This window comes from Perca fluviatilis, chromosome 3 (assembly GCF_010015445.1).
Source record: "Perca fluviatilis chromosome 3, GENO_Pfluv_1.0, whole genome shotgun sequence".
NCBI lineage: Eukaryota > Metazoa > Chordata > Actinopteri > Perciformes > Percidae > Perca > Perca fluviatilis.
Genome location: NC_053114.1, coordinates 6,942,205 through 6,967,868, shown reverse-complemented (window position 1 = coordinate 6,967,868; position 25,664 = coordinate 6,942,205). Strand labels below are relative to the sequence as shown.

Below are 25,664 nucleotides of genomic sequence, written 5' to 3'. Positions count from 1 at the left end.
TCAGCTTCATTCGAAGTAGTAACAGCCTATAGGCTAGTAGTACAATTGCTGACCAAACCTACATTAATATTGGCAGTTCAATTGTATGAAAAACTTAACAATATCCACCTTTATATAATTAATAGTGTTACACATTTGGAACATACATTGGGAATGGATGAAGGGGTACGTGAGTTCATCTGACAGGGCTGTGGGGTACCCTTAGACCAAAAAGGTTGGTAACAACTGCTTTAAGCTATAGCTTCCTCATAGACAGACAGGCTCAGCATACCGTGTCCTAGAAAATACAGACTGAACTGATTGTTCCGTCATTTCCGGGTCTTCTGCAGCTGCGCTCTCTGCCTCTCTGCACTGTCATTGCAGCCGGGGAATGACTGTAACGGCACTGTAGTCGCATTTTCTCTATGTATTATAGTGACATCACAACCGTACAGACATCACAACCGTACAGAAGTCCTTACAACTCGTTTAAAGACCGTTTCTGAATACGGGCAGTGTGCATTTCTCTATGGATTGAGCATTTTGATACATTTACCGAATTTGCATAGCGACTCTACCTTCTTTGTAATAAAACCAGACATGGAAATCTCACTTTTTACAATATGGGACCTTTAATGTAGTGAAGGCCTGCTATACTGATTTTGGTACAGCTGATTAATTGGTGATTGTGTATTACAGTACAGTTAATAAACTATTAGTAGTTTAAATTAAGATTTTTGCCAGTGGATTTACACAAACCACAAGCATATACTGTACCCAAAGCATTTCCAAGTCTAGAATGAAATACAATGCCACTGGCTCCATCTTCTCATTAGGCTTTTTAGGTAACCGATATTCAACACAGCTTACAAAAAGCTTACATATTCCATTTGAGTCAGAGCCAAAAGAAATCCGATAATATTCACTTCAGCTGTCTGTGAGGGGGAAATCAGTTGGCTGGTGGTGGTGAGCCTGTGTAAGTAGCATACCATGCAGACCATATGCATGTAATGTCATGCACATGTAAAAATACGTCTCTGGTTCAAATATCATTATCGTGCAACATAACCATTACTTTAATAAAAGCAGACGTGGTATTCATTCTAATGGATCATCTAACTCAAGCACATTTCAAGTCTCAGCATGCTGGTATTCAGACCATACTAAAATAAATGGTAACCAACCTGGGAACAGAGTAGAACAAATACCTTCAAACTAATAATTCGATAATTATAATTATAATTATTTCAAGCCAGCGACAGACTGAACAAACTGATCAGGAAGGCTGGCTCTGTTATTGGCTGCAAACAGGAGTCATTTGAAGCTGGGGTGGAAAGGGGGTCACTGAACAAACTGTTATCTATCATGGATAACCCTTACCACCCTCTCCACCCCACACTGGTCCAACAGAGGAGCACTTTCTCCCAGAGGCTCCGACAGCTTCGGTGTCTCCCTGACCGCTACAAGAAGTCATTCCTACCACAGGCTTTCCAAACTTTTTAACACTTCATCACTGAGTGTTAGAAAAGACTCATATACTGTACATCACAACACAGCACTAAGTGCAACTTGCAAAAACATAGGTTTTACTTACATCTTTATAAATACTATTTAAGTAAATTTTTATTCCCAACTTGTATATGCGTTTGTACATTTCTTCCGTTGTTCTTTGTTTTTTGAATATTTGTTCTTGCATTCTATCCTGTTTATTATTTCTTGTATATTGTGTGTGCTGTGTGTCTGATATTTTGCTGCTGTAGCACTGAAAACTTACTCTTTTTGAGGGGCTTGTGTCTCTCCTTCCTTAATAGATAGCACTGTTGCCACATGATCACAGCCATAAATATAATTAAAATGAGATACACTAGTGTTGGTATGGACAGTAGTGAGAATAGAATTCTCTGTGCAGTGACAAAAAACAAGACTATAGGTGGAACCATGGTAAATGGCTGGACCGTGTATGGTCAATATCCTAAATTGTGGCCAAATTGGGTAATCAGTGGTTGTGTCAAAATGCCTGCTGAGGTGCATCAAGATTCTGTGTTCTCTGATTCAGTTGTGTAGACCAAGAATACAATTCAAACTATCAGTCCAATTAGCTGGATTCACCAACCATGACTGAACCATGACTCCACACCACCTCTAGCCCAAAGTGCTATAAATATGGTACAGCTTTATGGAACCTGAATGACCTGAATGATCCTGGGCCCCTGTACATGTTAATTCAAACATGCCAATTAACCTAACACACTGTAGGGGTGGGAAAAAAAAATCAAAAATCTGATTTATCGTGGTCTTTTCCCTATCGATATTTTTTATTACCAATGATTCACCTAAATCATTTTTGGTTATACTGTACCGCTGAAGGCGACTACATCATATCTGTTTCTAGCAAAACAGAGCGAATGCAGAAAGTCCATGTTATGTTCTTCTTTACCAGTGAAATAAATGTCAGACTGACTGACTGACATGTGATGTGCGTTCTTCTTAGAAAACAATTCACTTTTAGAAATGTCTCGTTATATATTGTCTCTAGAAGGGTATTATTCAACTTTTGTTTTTGTTAAAGAAGGAAAAGAAAATTGCAATACTTAATACTATCGATCAATAAATGAAAATCGCAATACAAATTGAATCTGCTCCCATGTATCGTGAAAGAATCAAAACGGGACAAAAGCATATTTTCCCAGCCCTAACACACTGTATGTGGTGTGTGTGTGTGTGTGTGTGAGAGAGTTTTTTTTAAGCATAGTGACTATTACATAAGGATGAATTGAAAACCTGGTAAGGCACGCACCTGGCCTGGGGTCCCAGATCTCCGGATCTTTAGCTAATTTGATTGAAAATACGTTGCAGCACAAAGGATCAGCTGAAATGGTCTTGGGTCCTGTTGGTAAAATGTCACTTTAAATGAAGACCTTAATTTGTTTGAGATTTTTGCCCAAATATCCTAAATAACCACATAGTATTTCAGGGTAGAAAAACTACACATTTCACACACGTTGGAGGAATGGGGGGTTAATAGAGGCCTTCCAGCCATGCCGTTGTGAGCTGTTTTTAGGGCAGACCAGGGTCCTCGGCTTGCCATCAGGGGGTGCCAGTGTTGTGTTTTCTTTTGCATTTGTGAAGCTCTTGTCATAGGTAATAGAACCTCATGAGACTTAGCTGGTGTGTTGTTTTTAGTTCAGCACTTATCTAGGCCTACCAAACTAACTCCTTATTGGCTCAGCTTAACTTTCCTAGATTATTGAGATATTTAGATTTTTATGACTATATAGCCTACTTTTTCAGTTTAAGAGCCGTTCAATTATTGACAGATTATAGGACAAAGGGCCCCTAAGCACAGACATGTAAAAGGCCCATAAGAACCAGAGCTGCCCCCAAATACTTCACATACTATACCATGGGAAATCATCAAAGGAAACCGGGGTTATATTTCCTTAAATCAGAGTATACTGCTGTGTTATACTGCCGTCAAACACATAATTCTATTCAAGTGTGCATGTACTGCTTTATGGCGGAAGAATGATGAAAAATATAGTAACAGTATTCAATATTGAAGGATCAGGATGATTTGGACATCCCTTATTTTGACTCCGTGATTTTCCAAGAAATGCAAAAAAAATAAAATAGCCACTGTGTGTTAAATAATCAATTGGTCAATTGACAAAAAGTGTGTTTTTTTCTAAATTAAAACCATATTTTTAAATAACTGATTAATTGTTTAAGTCATTTCAAGCGAAAATGAAAACTTTGACCCAGTTCCAGCTTCTCCAAATCTAGAATTTGAATGTCAGTATTTAATATTCTCGGTAATTTCTTTTTAAATGAATAAGAATCATTACAGAAATATGATGATATCTGTTGATTTGCACATGCTTTTAAATTACAAAACACTCCTGAATATGTTCATATATCTATAAACTGTGGGTTGTTTCTGATAAAAGAACTTCGTTTGCTTTGTTCTTCAGCATTAGGTAAAGTAAGTGAGACATGAGAGAGATCACATTCCACTAGCTCCTCTCCCGGTGCTGTAGTATTTCAACTGGGAGGTCTTCACTTGGCCGACCAATAAGCACACGGCTGTGTGTTGGAAACAGAACCCGATTGGCTCACAGCAGGATAGTCTTGTCATATCGATAGCCGATTGGTCGGACGGGTTGTCCAAACGCTCGAGACCCTCCCGTTTTCTCTCCTCAGCGAGGACGACGTTTTCCATCCAGACCAGAAGGGGAAAAAAACAGCAAAAAAAGAGGACAACCACCAGACCGGGGTTTGGCTGAAAAAAAAACAAAAAAAACCCGGAACCTTTAGCTGCTTTACCGGGGATAAAAGACATATCGCAGGCGGAGATAACAGCATTCTTCACCGGTGCTTCCTTTACGGTACGTTCCCCTTTGCTTTTGTTGTCATAGTGGCTGATAGTTTGACTGAGTACACTGCGTTGAGACACACTGGTGTCAAATGACACGAACAATATCTTGTTCTTCTCTTCTTCTCTCCATGTGCATCGGCTTTTTGGATATTAGCCTAATTGCCAGAGAATAGACCTATGGTGTGCTTTGAAGTGATATTTCCTCAGTGGCTTCATCCGTGATGTCTCCTGGTATGTTGGTAACATTGTTGCTATAAGGAAAAGGCACTCTGACTGTGGAAGCCCCGGTGAAGTTCAAACTGTGTTTGGTTTTCCCTTTGCTCATTGACTTTTTTGAAATGTTTAACTCGTTTATGTAGATGTATAACTACCTGCAATGTAAGGGCAATGACCAGAGAGTTCCACAGCCTGTAGCAGGAGTTCCCAAAGTGGGGAACCCCAGTGGTAGGCTATACCTGAAAGGGCAGATTGGCTTGTCGAGAAATTATGAATAGGCTGTATGAATGTCACAGATGCCTTATTCTACAGAAAAGACAATCTTAAAAAAAATGTCTGGATGTTCAGTAACCTAATTTTGCATAAACTCTCATACCGAACAACTGTGACCACAATATACATTGGAATCAAAATCAGAATTTTTTTCTAATTTATTGCCAGGTAAGTACTTACAAGGAATTTGCCTTGGTGCATGCATGCATGCATAAATAAACAAACTTATTGAACATTAATATGAGATAAAAACATACAGAAACAATATATGCAAAATTATTTAATTAACATACGATTTAAAAGAGAGGCTGAATGGGTATTATTTTATTTTATTAGGGGATCCTAATAAAATAAAATAAATGGGTACAGAATTTGCAAAAACGATATAGTATGTAACTAAGTCTGCTGGTGATTTTTGCCTGATGTTCATGAGCTCATCTGTGGCGAAGGATGCATTTACCCAGTGGTGTAGTCTACGTGATGCGCAGGTATACGCGGTATACCTACTAAGAAAGCTCCAGGATTTCCATATACCCACTTAAAAATGCCCAATGACACGTAACAACATACTTTGCATTGTAAATTTGATATGTTTTTGAATTGTCATCTGTGTTTTTCTTCTTCACATAGGCTAAATAAAGGTATTTTCACTGCAAATTGGTGCATGAATGAAATGAAGTCAGGAAATGAAGTCGTTGATGCTCAAAACTTCCCTGGGGAGTACACCCAGACCCCCCACTATGAAATCCCCCCCCCCAGTTTAGGCCCATACATATACAGTACAGTATACCCACTACAATACATTAGACTACACCACAGCATTTACCCATCTAACTGCAGTAAATGAAAAAGCCAGAAGGCGAAATGACTAAACCGTGGTATTTTGAGATGTGACCTCAGGATTGATTCACGTGAAGGGTGAAGGGAGGTTCACTGGAAAACTGAGTGAACCATGTGTACATGGTTGTGAACATACTGAGATGTAGCCTACATAGTCTTCTCGACTGTGGTGGTCCGTAATCAGCTTTATGTGAGTTGTGTCATGGAAGTCGGGCTGGGTTTGCCCCAGTTTGTGCCTCTCATGCACATTCAAGTCCCGGAGTGAAGCGTCTGGTAAGATCTCCCAGGATGAATTGAGAAGGTCATGTAACAGCACTCGTCGCTGTCTTGAAGTTCTTTACGATATCTTCCGAAATATTCCATCTAAATATTTAGATTTTGAACCAGTGTCCAAAGTTGTGGCTCTTTTTCCAAACACAGATGGATATGCCATATATCTCCCTGTGTGCTTTGTTGGACGTGTACCAAGAATAAAATGTTTTATTGTCGGTTTTATACTTTTTTCCATATATATATGTTACATAAAACTAGGGCTGAACGATTTGGGGGAAAAAATCTAATTGCGATTTTTCTGCCAGATATTGCAAATCCGATTCCATTTGCGATTATTTTTTAATTTTAGCCAAAGTTCATTATTCACTGTGTAACAGATGAAACGTCATGGAGCATTCTAACATGAGACACCATCAAAACTGCTCTATGTTCTTATGCAAGGATAAGAACATAGATATGAACTGCCAGCAATAAGTTTTTTTTCTTTTTCTTTTCATAGGCATGGCGAATTGAATCTGTGATATGCAACATTATTCCAGCATTTATCTTATGAAAAAACAGAAATATAATAATAAAAAGAGGAATAAAAAATGTTATACCAAAGGTTACACCAAACATTCAACTAAATATTTACATTTGAGTAATCGCGGTCTTCACGATTAGCTAATCGCATTCTTTCAAATCTCGATTTCGATTTGAAAACGATTAATTGTTCAGCCCTACAAACTACTAATTTAATACACAAAATGTTCGCATTTTCATCTTGTCTTGTACAAAATGAGCAAGGAGTTGTTCATTGGCATTCTGGGTTTTTCAAAGACCATCGGGAATCTCCTCTGAGAAAAACTGATATAGCTCTGTGACTGGAATATAATGGTAATATATGTGGGAGGGAGGCAAAGGATATGACTGGGTTTAAAACCTCCCTGTTCAGATGCACCAATCATGGCCGGGGGGTGTCTAACTGCATGTCAATCACTGCTCATGTACATGCATTCATTCTCCCTTGTGGGGGGAGGGGCGTGTTGGGCTTTAGCAGAAAGGAGGGAGGGACTCAGAAGTTGTCGACTTTCAAATTTTTTGGCTAATTCCTGGATCTTTGCAATCCTACCTACATCACCTTTAAGCATGGCACAAAGTGCAAAAGGTTCAGGTAGCAGCTTCTCATTGACCATTGCTATCCCCGGTACAAATGGTTAATGGCAGAATATATCCGCTGTAGGTACTTAACGTTAATTCCATAAAGGCTAAAATAAACTTTGGGCTGCTGTTGTGTGGTTAATGTGCTCTCTGCAAGCCAGTGTCTCAGCCAAAGATCATTTGTGAGATGAAAAAAACATCACTCTGTGATTTTGTAGTCCCAACAAGACCAACAGATTGGTGACTCTTCTCTGGAGAAGTGTTTAAGAAACTGAACTTATATATATTCATATCATAAAGCTTTTGAACTCAATAGTTATTCTTCAGTAGGGATCTTCAGTGTTTGTTGCTAGTGGAAACTGTTATTTCAGTGTGCCAGATACATTTAATTTCACAGTTTGTGAACATTAATTGGGCTACCAGTAAAATCTGTAGTGTTGTTGGCTTCTCAGGGAGCAAATGTGGACTGCTTTTAATTATAACTTGGAAATGTTGAAAGCTAAACATTTGGTAGATTTGATAAGGGGATAGACAGGATTGATTTTAAATGCTATCAAACTCCAACCCTACGTTTACACGTCGATACTGAAAGTCGGGCATCAAATCGGCGCTGGCGCTGGTATTGAACATTTCTAAAGGTTACCCAGGCCTACACAGAGGGTATGAAACTCTCCCTCATCTGTGTTGAGCAAAAAAATGCAAGTGAAGAAGTGATCCAGAAGTCTTATGTCTGCATTCCCCTTGAATTAAATCTGAACTGATTGGTCAATTAATTAAATCGTCAAATGACACAAAGTCATTAAGCCTTTTGATATATTTTATTAATTAATAATGTTAATTAGCAAGCCAAAATAACAAACATATGTTAGTAAATTGAATAGTGTATCTTTGGATTTTGGATTGTTGGTTGGAAAAACATGCCTTACTTTGGACTTAAAGCGTAACTCTCGCCAAAATGCAACCTAGGGTCTTTTTGTGAAAGTACCCGAGTCAGACTTTAGTTTAAAAGCATAATTAGGATGGAAACGCCACTTTTATTGTTGTTTTCAGTAGGGATGGGCATTCGATTAAATTTTCTTCGTCGATCGTCGGGAGAATTAACGATCGACTATCGATTAATCATTAATATTTTTATATTAAAATTCATTATTTATTTAACTTTTTATAAATTAAAAATGCAATGAAAAATCCAGCGTGTTTTTCCTCGATGAGATCTTAATTACAAGAATAACAACTTGTGGCAGTTAAACTGGAGGTTATATATATATATATATATATATATATATATATATATATAATGTATAATATATAATTGTTGAGAAAGATAAGCATTTGACATGATCTGGGGTCAGACGCGACCGCAACCTGGTAACCGTCAGTCCAGCCGCAGAAAACACGCCCGTTGCCGGGATGCACAGGTCGCCTACCTCCGCGCTAACTGGGCCAGCCCGGGGAACCTTATTCCGTTTTTCGTAGTGAGTTTCTACCAGTCTGGTGATGGGACGTCGTGACGAAATGTGATATGCTGGTTCCAATATCCATGTCAAGGAACTTGCAGGTCCCTTGGGTCATTTTCTCTGCTCGGTGTGCATCTCAGCTCCTCCGTGCTAACGCCGAGTTTATGCTAGGTTTGAGACTGAGAGCAGGATGCACCGCGGCCGCCAGCGACTTAACCAGGCTCGGATACACTTTGTTTAGTGGTAGGCTACATCATGTGAGTCATGGCCGTGTTGTACTTATACACAGCATCTCAGTGTTTGCAGTGAACTAAGTCGTTTAAAAAAAAAAAAAATCTAAATGGTCCCACGCCACACTTCACCGTGTCCTCTTCAAACTCGCAGCCAGGTAACTGAGTATGGAGTCAAATATTGCCCCCTAGTGGTAAAATGTTTAATTGCTGCCACACTGTGAAATTAATTTAATTGCTTCAAGACTCAACCTACGCAACGCAACCAGTATTAGTTTAATCAATAACAAATTAACGTCATCGACGAAATTCTTAATAATCAATTATCGATCGTCGAGTAATCATGCCCATCCTTAGTTTTCAGTCAAATGGCCATTTGAATGGGAGAGCTAGGGGCCCTACTATGATAGCATCAAAATCACTATTTTTAAAACACTAAAAAGGCTCGACACAACATGAAACTTTGCTCGAAGTATCACCAGGGGCTCTACACATGAACTTACGACGGAGCATTAGGGTCACATCAAAGGAAAAAAAAATAAGGAGGAAGATCTTTTTATTTATTTTGCATTTCGAGAATAAAGATGAATTGTTGAGAATAAAGTCGAAATGTCGAGAATAAAGTCAACATGACGAGAATAAAGTGGAAATACTATTTCGAGAATAAAGTCGAAATGTCGAGAATAAAGTCAACATGACGAGAATAAAGTGGAAATACTATTTTGAGAATAAAGTCGAAATGTCGAGAATAAAGTCAACATGACGAGAATAAAGTGGAAATACTATTTCAAGAATAAAGTCGAAATGTCGAGAATAAAGTCAACATGACGAGAATAAAGTGGAAATACTATTTCGAGAATAAAGTCGAAATGTAGAGAAAAACTTGATATTTCAAGAATTCAGTCAGACTTTTCAGAATAAACCAAACTACTAGCTTTACCTATAGTCTTCTACAAAATGCCTTGTGAAGGCCTATATGAACTCGTGAAATTATACTTCAGAATCGGTTTTAATAACAAGGAAATTCTTTCTCTTGTAGCGCATAAACACAGTATGGTGATAAGTATTAGGACTTTGAAGAGATTGTACCGTAAATTGCGTCTGTTCAGAAGGAGAAACCACACAAACTTGGAAGAGGTGGCCGCATTCCTGCAAACTGAAATAGCAGGTAATGGACAGATGCAAGGGTATCGATGGTTACACCTATGCGCAATACAGAGAGGATATGTTGTATCACAAGACACAATAAGACAATTAATCAACTTGTTTGATCCTGAAGGAGTGGAGCTCAGGCGAGCACGGCGTCTGAGACGCAGGCATCACCACACAAAGGTCCCAACGCGCTATGGCATATGGATTCGTACGACAAGCTGAAGCCATATGGCATTGGCATCAATGGTTGTGTTGATGGTTTTAGTCGATACATTGGGTGGATGGAAGCCTACACAACAAACAACGACCCAAAAGTAATAGCAGACTACTTCATCACATCCATTGCGCGCGTGGAAGGATGCCCGGAACGAGTGCGCGCTGACCGAGGCACAGAAAATGGGCATGTTGAAAACATGCTTATTTTTCTGCGCACGAATCACACCGATAGTTTTGCAGGAGACCGAAGTTTCATCTATGGACGCAGCACCACAAATCAGCGGATTGAATAGTGGTTGGGAATCTTGAGAAAACAAAGTGCACAATTTTGGCTCAACCTTTTCCAAACCCTCCAATATGATGGACATTTTTCCGGTGATTTCTTGGATAGAAGTCTAATCCAATTCTGCTTCCTAAACCTTGTACAGGTAGGCCTGCAAGCTCATGACTACCCACCCCCCAGTTATAGGCCTACATAATTTAACTGTGAAAGTCACACACTGATACTCACACATAGGAGTGGATTCAACACTCAACATACAGAACACACTAACGAGGTGGATATACATTAGGCCTATATGTTAGGAAACAGGTGAAAACAATGCTTGTAATATAAGATATTATTATTCAATATTATTTTATATATATTTTAAGGTATTAGCTTGGAGAGCACTGGCCCACAGTATGCCTGCCAGTGGGCTATATGTAACAGTTTTAATCCTAAATATTTAAATATATTTGCATATCTCCAACAAATGAATGTATTTGCCATACATACTGTATATCTCATATAAGGAACCTTGTATAATTAATAAAACCTCAGGTTATGTCTGTTTTTTATACAGGATGAACTTGATGAAGCGTGACAACCTTAAGAGTAAAGCCAGGCCATGGTGTGATAGGAGGACGCCCTATTTTGATGTACACACTTTCAGAGATGTATGGTGCTGAGGACAATCTAAAGACAGTTGACATGGAGGAATTGGCCCTGTGTAAGGAAGAGTGCACCCCCAAAAGCCAATACCCATGTGATGAAACCGTATTTGATCTCTGCTGTCTTCTGATGCAGGAAAAAGGATGGGATACTCCAAGAGATGCATTTTCTGCTGCTGAACTGTACACCTTATTGAGAATTGAAATAAACCTACTGCTAAATATTTGAGGGTGGACAATTCTCTCTGCACTAAGGAGGATCATTGGATCATATGAGACTCACGTAGGCCACACATGGAAAGCATAATTTCCTTTAAATGGGCCTGATTTAGACCTGCACTTAAGTACCATGCAGTGGTGTGCAAGACCATCTCCACCTACTTGGAAACCTTGCAGTGATTATACACAGGGATAAGCACTCTCTCGCCTTCATGTAGCATGTGTGATGGACCCATGCATGTAGTTTGAATGGCATCTTATGAGCATCCTCACTTTTGAACCTTTAGATTTTATTCCGCAAATACATTCTGTATTTTCACTAGCTACCTGGCAGTGAGTTTAGGAGGCTCTATTCAAATATATTGAATATTAGTAACTATGTTTTCACTAATGTATCACCTGAAAGCTGTTTTTGTTAGTTTAGAACGAGCAATCTATATCTACATAAAATGTCTGTCTTGGAAACCACCATCTTGAATTTACATTTGTTGGAATGTCAAACATTCAAGTTATGTAATGGTATCAATTAAATTATTGTCTATAACACTGTCTATAACAATGGGCTAAATTTATTGTATATAACATTAAAGGTTGTATTGTATTGTGAATGACAATGTGTACATAATTTCTCACCAAATTAATCAGGTGCTTGATTAATTACAGCATTAACCTGTTAAACTCAAATGTTTCACTAGAAATGTTGTAAATGTGCTTGACACTTGTGAATCTTACCCTTTAACTTAATGAATAGTTAAACAGCATACACAAATGAAATAGGTGCACTTTTAATGTCAAATCATAATAATTTTTTTCCCTTGGTCCATTTTTTGGGGGATAGAAACTGCACCCACAGAACACTCACATAAGTAATTCCTTGTTGCTTGGCTACATTAGTGAACTCGGATGTATTTTTTCACTTCCTTTTGTTGGACATATTGAGCCTTATCCTGTAAAACATACAAATAAAAATACAAATCACCTTATTCACAGAACATCTGAAGTGTAATCTAACAAACATACCTAACCTGTGACATGCTTTACATGTACTATGCCTGTGGTTGTTTTACAAAATAAAATAAAAAATATATAAAATCATAAGAAACCATTTTGCTATTGTAGTGAAATAATGATGGCATGACCGCGAAGGGCCTATGTGCATTAAGAGCTGCAACCACAACATGTATTTTTAATTAGGCACAAAATTAATAAATGAACTAATTAACCTGAAATTCCATTTTCCACTACCTACTTATTGTAATATACCCTAGTTTAAGCTTACTCAAACTGTCAATACACAAAGACAAATATGCAAATATTGTTAACCTAGAAAATAATTTGTGAAAACTGTACTTGAAGTGGCTTTATGCAAACAGAAACAGAAGTAGTGAAATACAGGTTCCTGGTATAAAGTCGTAACATCTGACATTTGCAAAAAACATAAAGCCCTTAGTTTTTGCACGAATGCAGGAGAACTGAAGACAAACTGCACCTATAAAAGGCTTTCAAGGTAAGAATAGCAGTTTTTTTTTCAAGAAACCTTGGCTTGGCAACAGCATGGCCACAATTGTTTTTGAGGGGTCGCATATTGTGCTACACGATGTCCATCACCCAGATGTTTCTTTGAAGGACTTCATTGAATTCAGCCCGAATGTCAGGGAAATTTTCATAGCAGTCAGGTAGGCTGTAGGAACGTTCCACATGTCCGTCCAATTGGCCTTCTTGTGAACTCCGTCATTTCTGTAAATTCAACAGTGATGGTTTCTGACACAATCAAATCGGACCCTGTGCAGAATCTCAGAAATTTTCCAAGTTTTTCTTCATCCAGTTCCCTGATATACCTTCTGAGATGATGTTCGATCTCTTTTTGCTTTGCCCTCATATCTGCTGGGAACTTCAACAGCCTTAACACCTTCTTAGTTGTGGGTTTAAGATCAGCATACATCTTTGACAGCTTTTCATAATTCAGACTGATCTGTGATTGTGTGATGTCCCTCCAACAATCAATAACAAACATAGGCTTTTGAACAAGTTCTTTGTGGGAAATCTCCATCAGAATTTGTGGAAGGGTGTCTGCTGAGGGTTTTCTTCTGCATTCATAGTTGTCAAGGACATCCAACAGGTCATCAGGTTCAACAGAGGAGAAATCTTGTAAGGCTTGCCTGAGGATCTCTCGGTCTTGGCAGCTTACAAACTGAAGAAAGGCTTCTGTCAGATCACTGTACACTGCTCCAAATAACATCTCCTCAACAAAAGGGGGCGCAAGCTTGATAGGAAGGTAGTGGCAGTCTTAGTATCCTCTCAATAAAATTCTGCCAATGGCTTTCCATGTGTCAGCCTTGAAATCATGTCTGATGAAGGGTACTTTCATTGTTGTCCCGAGTGTGCAAGGATCGTAGAATTCGTGCCAAAATGCATTGAAGACATCTCTCAGAACCCCTGACCCACTACCAGCTTCCTCAGAATTATCTGGGAGTAATCGTCTCACTGCCAGTGGTCTGGTTAGAGTCTCGGGGTCAGAAAATGCTTCAATCATGTCATTGAAGCAATTTGCATGGTGTATAGTGATCAATTTTGTTTGCGGTGCGTCACGTGTTTTAGGCTGATAAATCAGTGTGTCATCAAGATCAAATTCAGCCTCTGTGTGTGGGCCAAATGTAATTTCCGGGTCTGAGATATGTTACATCTTGAAGAACAACTGCATCCTCCTGCAATATCTCTGGTACAATAAAATGGATCTCTGAGACCACTGGGTAATCTGTGACATGATCTGTAGGAAGTGAGTGATCTGTGGCACCGGGGTGATGCAGACTGACCTGGTCCTGGTCCTGGCCCTGTGCTGAGTAACTAGACTCCCGAGACAGGGATTGGTTGTCAGAAACTTCGATAATTTCATCCTGGTCCTCAAAGCTAGATTCATCATTGTGTTCAGACTCAGTAGTAGATGCATCTTCACCTAATTGTGGTTTTGGCTGAGTGGCAATGTAGAAACGCAGCTTGGGTAGTTTGACAGTTTCATATATATTTGCCAATTGAGACATCATCAGAAAAAGAGTTTTGTTTGAAGTCCCAAATGTGAAGTCTGATTCATGGCCTTTACTTGAAATACCATTTGGAAAAAAAAGACTCTTTCCCTCTTTCAGGATGTCATTAAATCCACTATTGATGTCCATAACAACCTTTCTGGTGCCCCCTCCTTGTTTTGCTCTAACCTGTTTAGTTTCACTTTTGTCTTGGTGTATCCAACCTATCTCAATAGTCCGTGTAGTTAGCCTTCGTCCAGATGTAGGTTTAGAGGTTTGAGGCTCCTCTTGAATTTCTTTGGTTTCCTTTCTTAGTTTCATTTTCTCCCTGAGCTTTTCTAGAAGACCCATTTTTCGCTTTGAGGCAGGCTTTTGATGTCTGCAAAAATTGAAAAGTGCAATTCTGTCTCCATATGAGGGAATGTATTTGGCCAAAGCTGAATCATCCATGATTCAGCTTTTACTGACAGGATGACATCTATGTCGATCTGTGAAGCAAAGGAAAACCATGAAAGGGGAAAGAATCATCAGTTTAATAGCTACAGCTTTTTTATGGTATTCCATTTCAGGGTTCCATAATTGACGTATAATTACTATGTAGTTTAATTTTGTCATTCTTTCTGTATGTGCAATAATTAAGTGATGTCTGCAACCCATTCACATTACTTGATATGTTATTCAGGTGCTCTTCCTGGACTTTTTGCATGTGAATCTATCTGTACGGAATCAGCTGTGACTATGCTTGACTCTAAATGAACCCACTAGGCATACTGAAGCATCATAAGAATCATGGTTGGCAAAATGCATATCAATAAAGGGTCAATGTCAACCTTGAATTCACACTAGAACCAATTGTACTGTCCCTAAAGTGCAAACCTTGCCCATCAAACACAGACAGATTGAACAAAATGCTTATACAGTAATTAAGAGAATTTAAGTTGATAATTGACCCAGGCCTGTCTATTGTTAAGCTCTTTGTCAGGATCCTGATTATTTGAGGTTAAGTCAAACTGAAATAGGTTATAAGTACAAAAATATTATTCATAAATCACAAGGGAATCAGCAATCCTGTTAAATTAACTTTGTATTCTCAGAGAATAAATTAATTAATCCTTAACCTTACCCAGGGGATACCTGGCTAGCCTGTCAACTGTATTTCTGCATTGCAGCTGCCATATACGCACCTTTTGCTCCTCCATTAGTGTGATGGCTTCCTCTGGGACCCCCCGATCTCGTAGGAAATCTGTCACGGTGATTGACATTTTTGCCAGGTACATGGAACTGGTGTTCTGGCGAATTATGGTCCTTTAAAATTGACATAAAAGAGTCACATGAGGTTCACATCAGCTATTCATTTATAGTTGAATAGTAACGACAATCAAGATGGTGCTCTGTTTCTATCTTTCTTTGATAGCACCTAACAGTTTTTAGGATAGTGGGCTGTTGATGACTTCAATTCTGCTAAGCTGGTAACATCAAGGTTAAGCATAAATAAATAGGCTTTACCTTATTCTGATACCGCTTCAGAAACTCACCTTTACACTCCAAGGATGTAACCCATATCTACGATGTTGCCTACATGGCAGCTGGCATGGCGGGCAGTCGCTGTATGCGATTAAGTGATAAATTAGTTGAATTTATTCTCATAATTTCAACTTTAATCTCGACATTTCGACTTTATTCTTGAAATAGTATTTCGACTTTATTCTCGAAATAGTATTTCCACTTTATTCTCGTCATGTTGACTTTATTCTCGACATTTCGACTTTATTCTCGAAATGCTAAATAAATAAAAAGAATCTTCCTCATTTTTTTTCCCTTTGATGTGGCCCTAATGCTCCGTCGTATGAACTTGAGCATTGAGAACACTATCAATATATTCTTAGCCTTCTTAGTGTTTTAAAAATAGTGATTTTGATGTGATCATAGTAGTGCCCCTTGCACTCCATTCAAAAGGCCATTTGACCGAAAACGACAAAAGTGGTGTTTCCGTCCTAATTCTGCTTTTAAACGAAAGTTTGACTCGGGTTGCATTTTGGCAAGAGTTACGCTTTAAGCAAGTTGTGATGGGCATTTTACTCTATGTGCTGATATTTATAGACCAAAATGACTAATCTATAATGAAACCTTAAGTATACATTCCAATTCACCATCTGGTTGGAAAAGAAATCCTTCATCATTGTAATGTTTGGGCTGACTTGTCTACAAAGAATAGAAACTACTACAGGAAGTCCCACACTTTATCAGTTTGTCAGACCCCTAAATACAGTAAACAAAAGAATTAACCTCCCACTTGAGAACATTTCATCCCCAAGACTCCAATCTGATGTCAGTGCACTGCATTTTAGCAGCAGGAGAAAAGCATTATGTTGTTGATTGATATGGTGAATTATTCCGGGTGGTCTCGAGCCTGGTGAGTTAGCATAACACTGTTGCTATCTTGTTGCCGTCACCTAAATGGCTGCTTGTTTCACATCAAAGGCCGCTTCCCTTGCCTCAGCGCACTAACAATATCTTGCTGTAGAGCTTATGTACATATTTTTTTAGTGACTGAGAAACAGACCGGCACTTTAGCTGGAGTTCACCTGCTTCCTGGGTGATCCGATCATTTGCCGACAGAGCCTGTGCAGCCGCTGCAGTTTTGACTGTTTTTCGAAGTAGTTACATTTCTCACCACTTTCAAAGAGTCTGTGAATCATCTCCAAACCACATAAAGGAAGGAATGGAAAAAATAAAGCTCAGCATCCAGAAGAAGCAAACAAATAATTGTAACTGGAAACAGGTGGAATGGATCCTTAAAGCAACACTAGAGAACGTTTCCCGCTTCGGTCCCCCTACAGGTTGGAAGCGTAATTGTCCATTACATTACCTTGTCCAGTTCATTCGAACTACAGATCTGCTACCCGATCTGGCAAACTTGCATAATGTAATGGACAATTCCACATCCAAACTAGGGATCGACCGCTATGGATTTTTTAGTGCCAATACGATTATTTTTTTTTCATCAGCCTTAGCCGATGACCGATACGGGCTGCCGATTTTCTTGAGCCAATATTTGGAGCCGATACTGCTTTTGCTCCCTCAATTTACATCATAAAAATGTAAAACCTGCCACACTGGATTTGTTCTCAGAATCTGCTCTGCCATTTCTTTAAAAATAATAAACAAAAACACAGAGCAGTGTCACTTCTGCAATCATTTTACATTCATATCACCCAAATTAAGTGTGCAATGTGCATCATATGGATGGGTGCCGCGTCTCCATCAACACAGAGCTGCCTGTGGACGCCTGTCTGTAAATAATGCCAGGAAAACGCGGGAAAACGCGGGCGAACGCAGTAGCCGCGTATCGGCCGATACACTTAAAAACGCAAATATCGGCCCGATATATCGGCCGGCTGATAAAATCGGTCTATCACTATTCCAAACTGTAGAGGGACCGAAGCGGGAAAAGTTCTCTAGTGCTGCATTAAAGCTAAAGTGCGTAGTTTCTGTCGCCCCTGAGGAATTCCAAGTTATGACAACAACATTGTCGGAGCATCCACATGACGCTAGCCTTCGTTGATCGCGCACCACCCCCAACCCTCCTCCACCCCTCCTCCACACAGTTGATAGTAGCATTTATCCCGTCAAATCAAGGAGGACACCGAGGATTAAAAAAACCTGATGGACTCTTCAGAAGAGGTCATTACCTTGTAGTTTGGCCACTTTCTTTTGGGGATTTTAGTCATTGTGCTCAACATGTAGGTCTTCTCTTAGAAGCACAATGACTGAGTGAAACATCTCGCGGGTTTTCAGTAGGGATGTACCAAATCCAGATTTTTGGGGTTCGGCCGAATACCGAATCCACTGGTTAAGATTCTGCCGAATCCGAATAGCGAATCCTACTCCCATCCTCAGTCCATTAACACAGTAAACACATTAATGAAGTAAACAACGTCCATCGCATTGCGGGGTTGGCTGTGTGGCTTGGCTTCTTTTGGCTGGGGGTGCTGCTGGGCGGCGCTTTTTCTGCTCGCGAGTTCCATTTTCACTTTCTCACAGCCTACTGCTTGAATGGTCCACGTAGGGTTCGGTTCGGTGGAAAAAAATTCTAACGTTCGGCAGAAACCGAACCCCGTCAAAAAGCCCAATATTCGGCCGAACCCAAATCCTGGATTCGGTGCATCCCGAGTTTTCAGCCCTGCCTTCACCTGTTGCAGCAGTCCTCTTCGTCTCAAAGCTGAACGCTGTGGTTGTCTTTTCTCAGAGGAGATGTAAATCACATCACTCGAGCTTTCGCACGCGAAAGTGGCTACAGCATTTAGTAAACATAGCCATACTGAGAAATACAGACAGAGTTTTGTGGAGCTGATAGGCTTAACTTAGCTTTGTATCAACTCATTTGGTAATGGCTTGAATGCTACGGTCGCGCACTATATCTTTAAAGGTTGTTTTAAATGTGAATATTTGATGGGAAGGTATTGAGGATCTTGGGGTTGTGAGGGGTATCCATGCACCCCTGCATACGTTGTCCTGAGGTTTCACATAGCAGACAGCACCATCTGTTGTGCTGCTTGGAGCTGCCCGCTTTGTTGTTGTGATAGTGGTAGTGCCCCTACCAGTCTGCTCTCTGCCCTCTCTTCATTTCTTCCTCCATCCTCCCCTCTCTCTCACACCCCTGTCCTCCATTTAACTCAATTCAGTCTCCCTTATTGGCCCTGAATGTTGAAAACAGTATCCATCTGTCGCACACCGACATGTGAATGGCACGCGCACACACACACACACACACACACACACAGACACACACACACAGACACACACACTGCAACCTGAAAGGGGACTTCTGTGTGTGGTTGTCATGGAAACAAAGAGTTTCTGAAGGCATAAGACCGAACAAGAGCCATGTGCTCCTGTTTCCGACACCATGTCTATTCTGTGTATGTGTGTGTGCGTGTGGTTAGGGTTGGGTACCGAAAGGTTACTAAATGACTAAATTATCTACCGGACCAAATAGCACTGCGGATTTTGGTGCCTCATTTTTTTGGCACTTAAATACCTGCGCTGCTCTCTGGTTCTCCGAAACAGACGTTACAGGAAACGGAAGCATCGCTGCATGTGACGCTAGTTAAGATTACACAGCAGCACCCGCGGCGCTACCATCCAATGAAATGAATGACGTTTGCGTGCAAGCTTTTCAAGCAAGCTCAATGAGACAGACACAGACCGTAGCTATTAGCTAGCTAATATGAGACGCAAAGCAAAGCAGCTTGTTTTCATGTAAATTCAGCAAGAAACGCTCTGAGGAGAAGGAAGAGGACATTTTAAGTAACGCGGTTACAAGTGATGAGTTACCATCCTGCTCGGCCGCCCTGTCCCCATCAAGTCCTCCCATAGCCACCCCCTCACACCAGCAAGGCAAGTAGGCTAACGTTAACGTTAGTGTCTGGCTGTCTGTATGCAGGGGGAACCCGGGTTTTTTTAGCTTATTTTAACTGGCCCATCCAATTTTCTGGAGGCCCACCTACAATCAAAATCCTGGCACCGCTAGTGCACAGCAGGTAACGTTATCTTACTGTTAGCTAGTAGCTAGCTTAAACATGGTTAAAATGCTGACAGCTAAACCTGTCTTTAACGTGTGTCTGTATTTCACTGGAAAGGATTCCAACAGCGAGACATCCAACAGTCTGCAGCTAAAGACACAGAGGAGACTAGCTGCACTTTGAGACAGCATGGACACTGCCGGAGAAACAGCCCCAAAGGGACTTAATGTTGAGTTCACTTGCAACTCCTAAGCTTATGGTTCATTCAAAGTTATTGTAAAGTACCCTTCTACCATCTAGTGGTTCTTCTTTTTGTCGTTTAACAGCAATTGACTGGTGAAATCAGTTATTGTTAATACATTTTTTTTATAAATCATTTTAAATTTGACCATATGGCCTTAGCAATAAATAGGGCTGAGCGATATGGAGAAAATCAAATATCACGATATTTTTGACCAAATACCTCGATATCGATACCGCAACGATATTGTAGGGTTGACTATTGGTGCTTTCACAAAATATTTACACCATGAGATTTTTTATGAATAATCATCAGTAATGTGGATATAATAACTATAATAGTAGAACAGTTACAACAGTCTGCTAAGTTTAGAAAATGACATCACTTTACTGTAATGCAACCTTTAAAACCAGGAAAAAACACTTATGCCATATTACGATATCCAAAATCTAAGACGATATCTAGTCTTATATTATGATAGATATAATATTGATATATTGCCCTGCTCTAGCAATAAATAAGCCGTTCTTTAATGTCACCGACTGTCATTTTCTGCTCTTCTTTTATTTTTAGTATCAGTTCAGGTAGCGTTTAAGCACTGTTTAAAAAGTGTTACACCGGTATCGTAAAAACCCAAGTGATACTCAACCCTATGTGTGGTAGTATCATAGTATCTTATTTTGTTATACAAAAAATAAGGTCTTCTTCAGGACTGTTTAGTTATATGTAGGGTTGGGTATCGTTTGTTTATTTTCCGATACAGGTGCTAAAGCAATACTTTTAAAACGGTGCAGGTGCCTGAACCAATACTGTTTTAATAAAGTAAAAAACAAAAGAAGGGTACTAAACAACAGTCGGCAACATTAAAGAATGGCTTGTTTGTTGCTAGGCCATATGGTCAAAATTAAATGATTTATTAATAATGTAATAACTATAACTTCTAAAAATAACTTATTTCACCAGTAAATTGCTGTTGAACGACAAAAACAAGCACCAGATGGGAAAAGGATATTTTACAATAACGTTGAATGCACCACAAGGCTATCTGTTTCAAGTGAATGCACCTTTTGTGTTGTATTCCTGATGACGGCAGCTGCAGAGCAGGACTCAACATCCTTTGTCCTTCTTTGCTTTGTGGAGACCAATGGCTTTGGATGTGCCGACACTGGAATCCTCTACAGTGAAATAGTCACACTTTACACCGTTTAACGTTAGCTGTCAGCATTTTAACCGTGTTTAATCCAGCTGCTAGCTAAAGGTAGGCTAACGTTACCTGCTGTCGAGTGTAGTGAAAAGTCAGGCACCGAAATGAGGCACCAAAATTTTCGTTATTATTCGTCTCGTTACTACCGTTTACGTCGGCACCGGTGCCCTATTGGCACCGCGTTTCGGTACCCAACCCTAGTTATATGTAACTAGGCGCCACTAATTGATATTTGCCTTGTATTAGGTGCATACAGTAAACACTGGACATACTAAAAAGGGAACAAACAATGAAGCAAAGTACTGCTATTGAGAACTAATGAGCCAGTACATTGAATACAAACTGTGGGTAAGGGTTGGTTACTGTGGTTTGAGAAACCCACCTGCTTTTTTAAGGATATTATTTTATTCTTGTGTCACTACTAGAAGTGAAAAAAAAAGAAATAGTCAGTTGTTTGGTCCAACCATCTGTACAAATCCCAAAGACGTTTAATGATATGAAACAAAGAGGAGCATCAAACTATGTTTGGTATTTTTGATCAATAAATGACAATTGATTTCAAAATTGTTGTTAAATTATATAATTATATAATCAACTGCACATTTCAACAATATACTTTTATAGAAATAACCAGCATAGGTGCCGCGATATACCGGCTTCACAGTATACCATGGTATAAAAAGTGACGGTTATCAGACTGTGAACGTTTGCTTATCTACGGTAGGGCGGAGCAATATATTGATATTATATCGATATTGTGATATGAGACTGGATATCGTCTTAGATTTTGGCTATCGTAATATCGTGATATGAGACATGTCCCTGGTTTTAATGTAAAGTGATGTAATTTTTTGAACTTACCAGACTGTTCTAGCTTTTCTATTATTTGCCTTTACCCACTTAGTTATTATATACACATTAAGGATGATTATTGATCAAAAATCTCATTGTGTAAATATTTTTTTCAAAGCACCTATTGTCAACCCTACAATATCGCCACAATATCGATATCGAGGTATTAGGTCAAAATTATCGTGATATTAGATTTTTTTTTTTTTTACATATCGCCCAGCTCTAATCTATGCCATTGAATTATTTTTCTCATACCGTTGCAACTAGAGATGCACTGATTACAACTTTCTAGGCCAATTCCGATTTTTTTTTTTTGAGTTAGGCCAGCCGATATCGATTTTAGCAGATTCTGATTTAATTTTTTCTAACCACTTTACAGCACACACAAATATACATTTTCTATCTTTTCTTTAATAGAACAGTTTGCACAGAACACAGAACATTTTTTGAACAGATAATGGATCACTATAAAATAGAACTATATAAAATATTCCTGGTGTGGGGAATTCTCGCATCTAAAGTGCAACGTTAGAACCATTTCCTTCTTTTCACATTCAATATCCAACAAAAAAAATGTGATTTTGGTTTTTGGTGTCGTCCCTCCACGCCCCACTTTCTCCTTGCAGGTGTTGCATATTGCAAACTTGTTATCTTCTGCACACACGCTGAAGAATTTCCAAACAGCTGACATGTTGCAGGTTAATTCACAAGGTTACCTACATGTGCGAGAATAGAGCGGGCACGGCGGAAAAGTTGAGAGAGAGGGAAAAAGAGACCGTGCTGTGGTGTCCGTGTGTGCGTGCGTCCTTGAGAACTGTAACTCATATAACTTATGTTGTCAGTTAATTGTAGCGTTGACCGGCATGAAATCGGCATATGTCAGACTGACCTGCCGGTCGCCGGTCATGGCTGAGCACGTGAAAACCGGCCAAATCCGGTCACCGGCCGGTCTATCGGTGCATCTCCAGTTGAAACTCTACGGCATAGTTTATATCAGTACTTTATTGACTAGGCTGTGTACAAAGGAGCAAGTATGTAAGTTCTTTTACTAATCGTTTTGACCAGACGTCCCTCACTGATTTGAATATTAATTTTGTTTCTTTTTCATGGTGTTTTAGTCACATTTGGCAAACGTGGTTTTGGTCTGTTCTTTCCAGTGTGTGTCCTGTGTGTCAATCCAGCAGAGCCTTTGTTTGTCTGTCTTCCTGTGTGGGATATCAACATCCTCTCATTTGTCGCTCCACCCGCTGAAACTCCGGCCAAACCAAAGGAGCCAAGTCTTTCTACTTCCTCCGTCTACCTCCGTCTGCTCCAACACAGCTCTCTGTCTAGGGCTGGGCATCGCCAATGATTTCCCCCATCGATTCCATTCTGATTGGATTACATTTCCAACTCAATATCAATTAGGTTAGGGGAATTTCATTTACAATACCAATTTAGCTTGGGTATATTCTCTTCGCTAGATTATCAGAGAACTTCTGCTGTAAATTGTAGCAACAAGCAACCCTCAGATTTGTATAGGCGAGAAAGGGGAGAGAGAGGGGGAAGACATGCAGGAAATCGTCACAGGTCGGACTCGAACCCTGGACCTCTGCGTCGAGGCATAAGCCGCTCCGTATATGTGCGCCTGCTCTACCCCCCGATCCAACCCGGCCACCCAGCTTAATGTTTTAATTAAGAATTGCCCCCCCCCCCCAAAACAAAAGTTAATTTAAAGTGCTGGTTTAGTCTTTGAAAAGGCATGTATTAAAAGGTTGATTCCGGGATTTTATCAATCGATATCAGATCACTCCAACAAAGACTGATTTTTAACTGGAGAACCGATTGTTTTAACCCAGCCCTGTCTCGGTCCCATCACTTATCTCTGTCCGCTCAAACTGTTTCTTTACCTCTGCGGATAAAATAAAGTGTATTTCACCTACAATAAGACCAAATTTTACTCTCGAGGATTGTAACACCGTGGTAAGAATGCTGTCGTATTTGTTCTTGTGCAGTTGGGAGCAGTTGGTATGTAGCTGACAGCCTGTGTGCCAGGCCGACAGTGTACCTTCACTCGCTCCGGCCGGCTGCTTAAAAGCATTCCAATCCCATCGCACTGTTTACTTTCCTCTCCGCATCTCCCGTCTACTTCGCTCCCTTTCTCTTTGTTTCCTTTCTAAACTCTCTCAGTTCACACGCTCGGCCCTTTCTGTCTCTTAACTTCCCATTCTGTTTCTCCTCCTTTCCTTTCCTCTCCACTCTCCTCCCTCTCTCTGTGTTTTTCTCTCCATCACAGTGACTGTCAGGCCTCTCAAAGGTCTTGGAAGTCAAGCTGTTGTCAGCATGGGGTGTGCAGAAGCATCACGGACAAACTCGCAGGCTAAGCCAGCATAATAAATAATAATAATAATAAAAATAATAATAATAATACATTTTATTTGGCAGACGCCTTTCTAGATACACAAGGACATTACATGTTTAATTTAGGGCTGGGTGATATGGAGAAAATCAAATATCACGATATTTTTGACCAAATACCTCGATATCGATACCGCAACGATATTGTAGTGTTGACTATTGGTGCTTTCACAAAATATTTACACAATGAGATTTTTGATAAATAATCATCAGTAATGTGTATATAACGACTAAGTGGGTAAAGGCAAATAATAGAAAAGCTAGAAAAAATGACATCACTTTACTGTAATGCAGCCTTTAAAACCAGGAAGAGACAACACTTATGCCATATTACGATATCCAAAATGTAAGACGATATCTAGTCTCATATCACGATATCGATATAATATCGATATATTGCCCAGCTCTAGTTTAATTACATGTAATTAGGATGTTGGCAAGGTGTGATCAGAGAAAAATATTACAAGGATGTGTCAAGAAGCTTTTTCTAGGTTTATATGAAAATGCTGGCTTAGCATGAATGGAAGCCCAGAGTGGAAAGATCATTATGTTTTATCCACATCAAAGAAGCACAGGAGTTCTGCTACCTGGCCATGCGACAAAATCCCGACCAAATAACAGATTTTGGGTCGGGTTTGGTTTGAGTCATTTACTCAGCAGTGTAGCTGCCGTTAGCTACCCAGTTTAAATGCATATCATTAAAACCCTGAGGTTTGACTGGTTGCATGAAGGGTTATCAAACTCCAAACAGAAGCAGTGAAGAGAGCTGCAGTGTGAGTGTAGGCAGTGTTTTATTCTTGGAGGGAGTGTTTCCCTCTGAGTGGAAGAGAATGGAAGTGTGTGTCTATGTTTAGCTGTTTGTTTAGGACTTGGTAATTATGGCTTGCAGCAGAGTTTGAGTTAGATCAAGCAAAGGAATGTCTTTGGTCTGCTCCTGTCACTGAAACTTTTCAAATGCTTTAACGTGTGTGTGTGTGTGTGTGTGTGTGTGTGTGTGTGTGTGCGTGTTTGTTTAACTATATTCGTGGGATCCAGCATACTTGTGGGGTCCCGACAGCTTTGTGGGGCCAAAATGCTGGACCCCACAGGTTTAAAGGACTGTTTGAGGGTTAAGACTTGGTT

General features: G+C 39.7%; 1 long non-coding RNA gene across 1 annotated transcript in view; it reads left to right on the top strand.

Moving 5' to 3' along the window:
* The first annotated feature begins 4,146 nt into the window (after nt 1-4,146).
* The window catches only part of LOC120556213, a 62,369-nt gene continuing 40,851 nt past the window's right edge, over nt 4,147-25,664 (top strand). The window contains exon 1 of the long non-coding RNA XR_005638826.1: nt 4,147-4,364. This is a non-coding gene — a long non-coding RNA (uncharacterized LOC120556213). The remainder of the gene's footprint in view (nt 4,365-25,664) is intronic.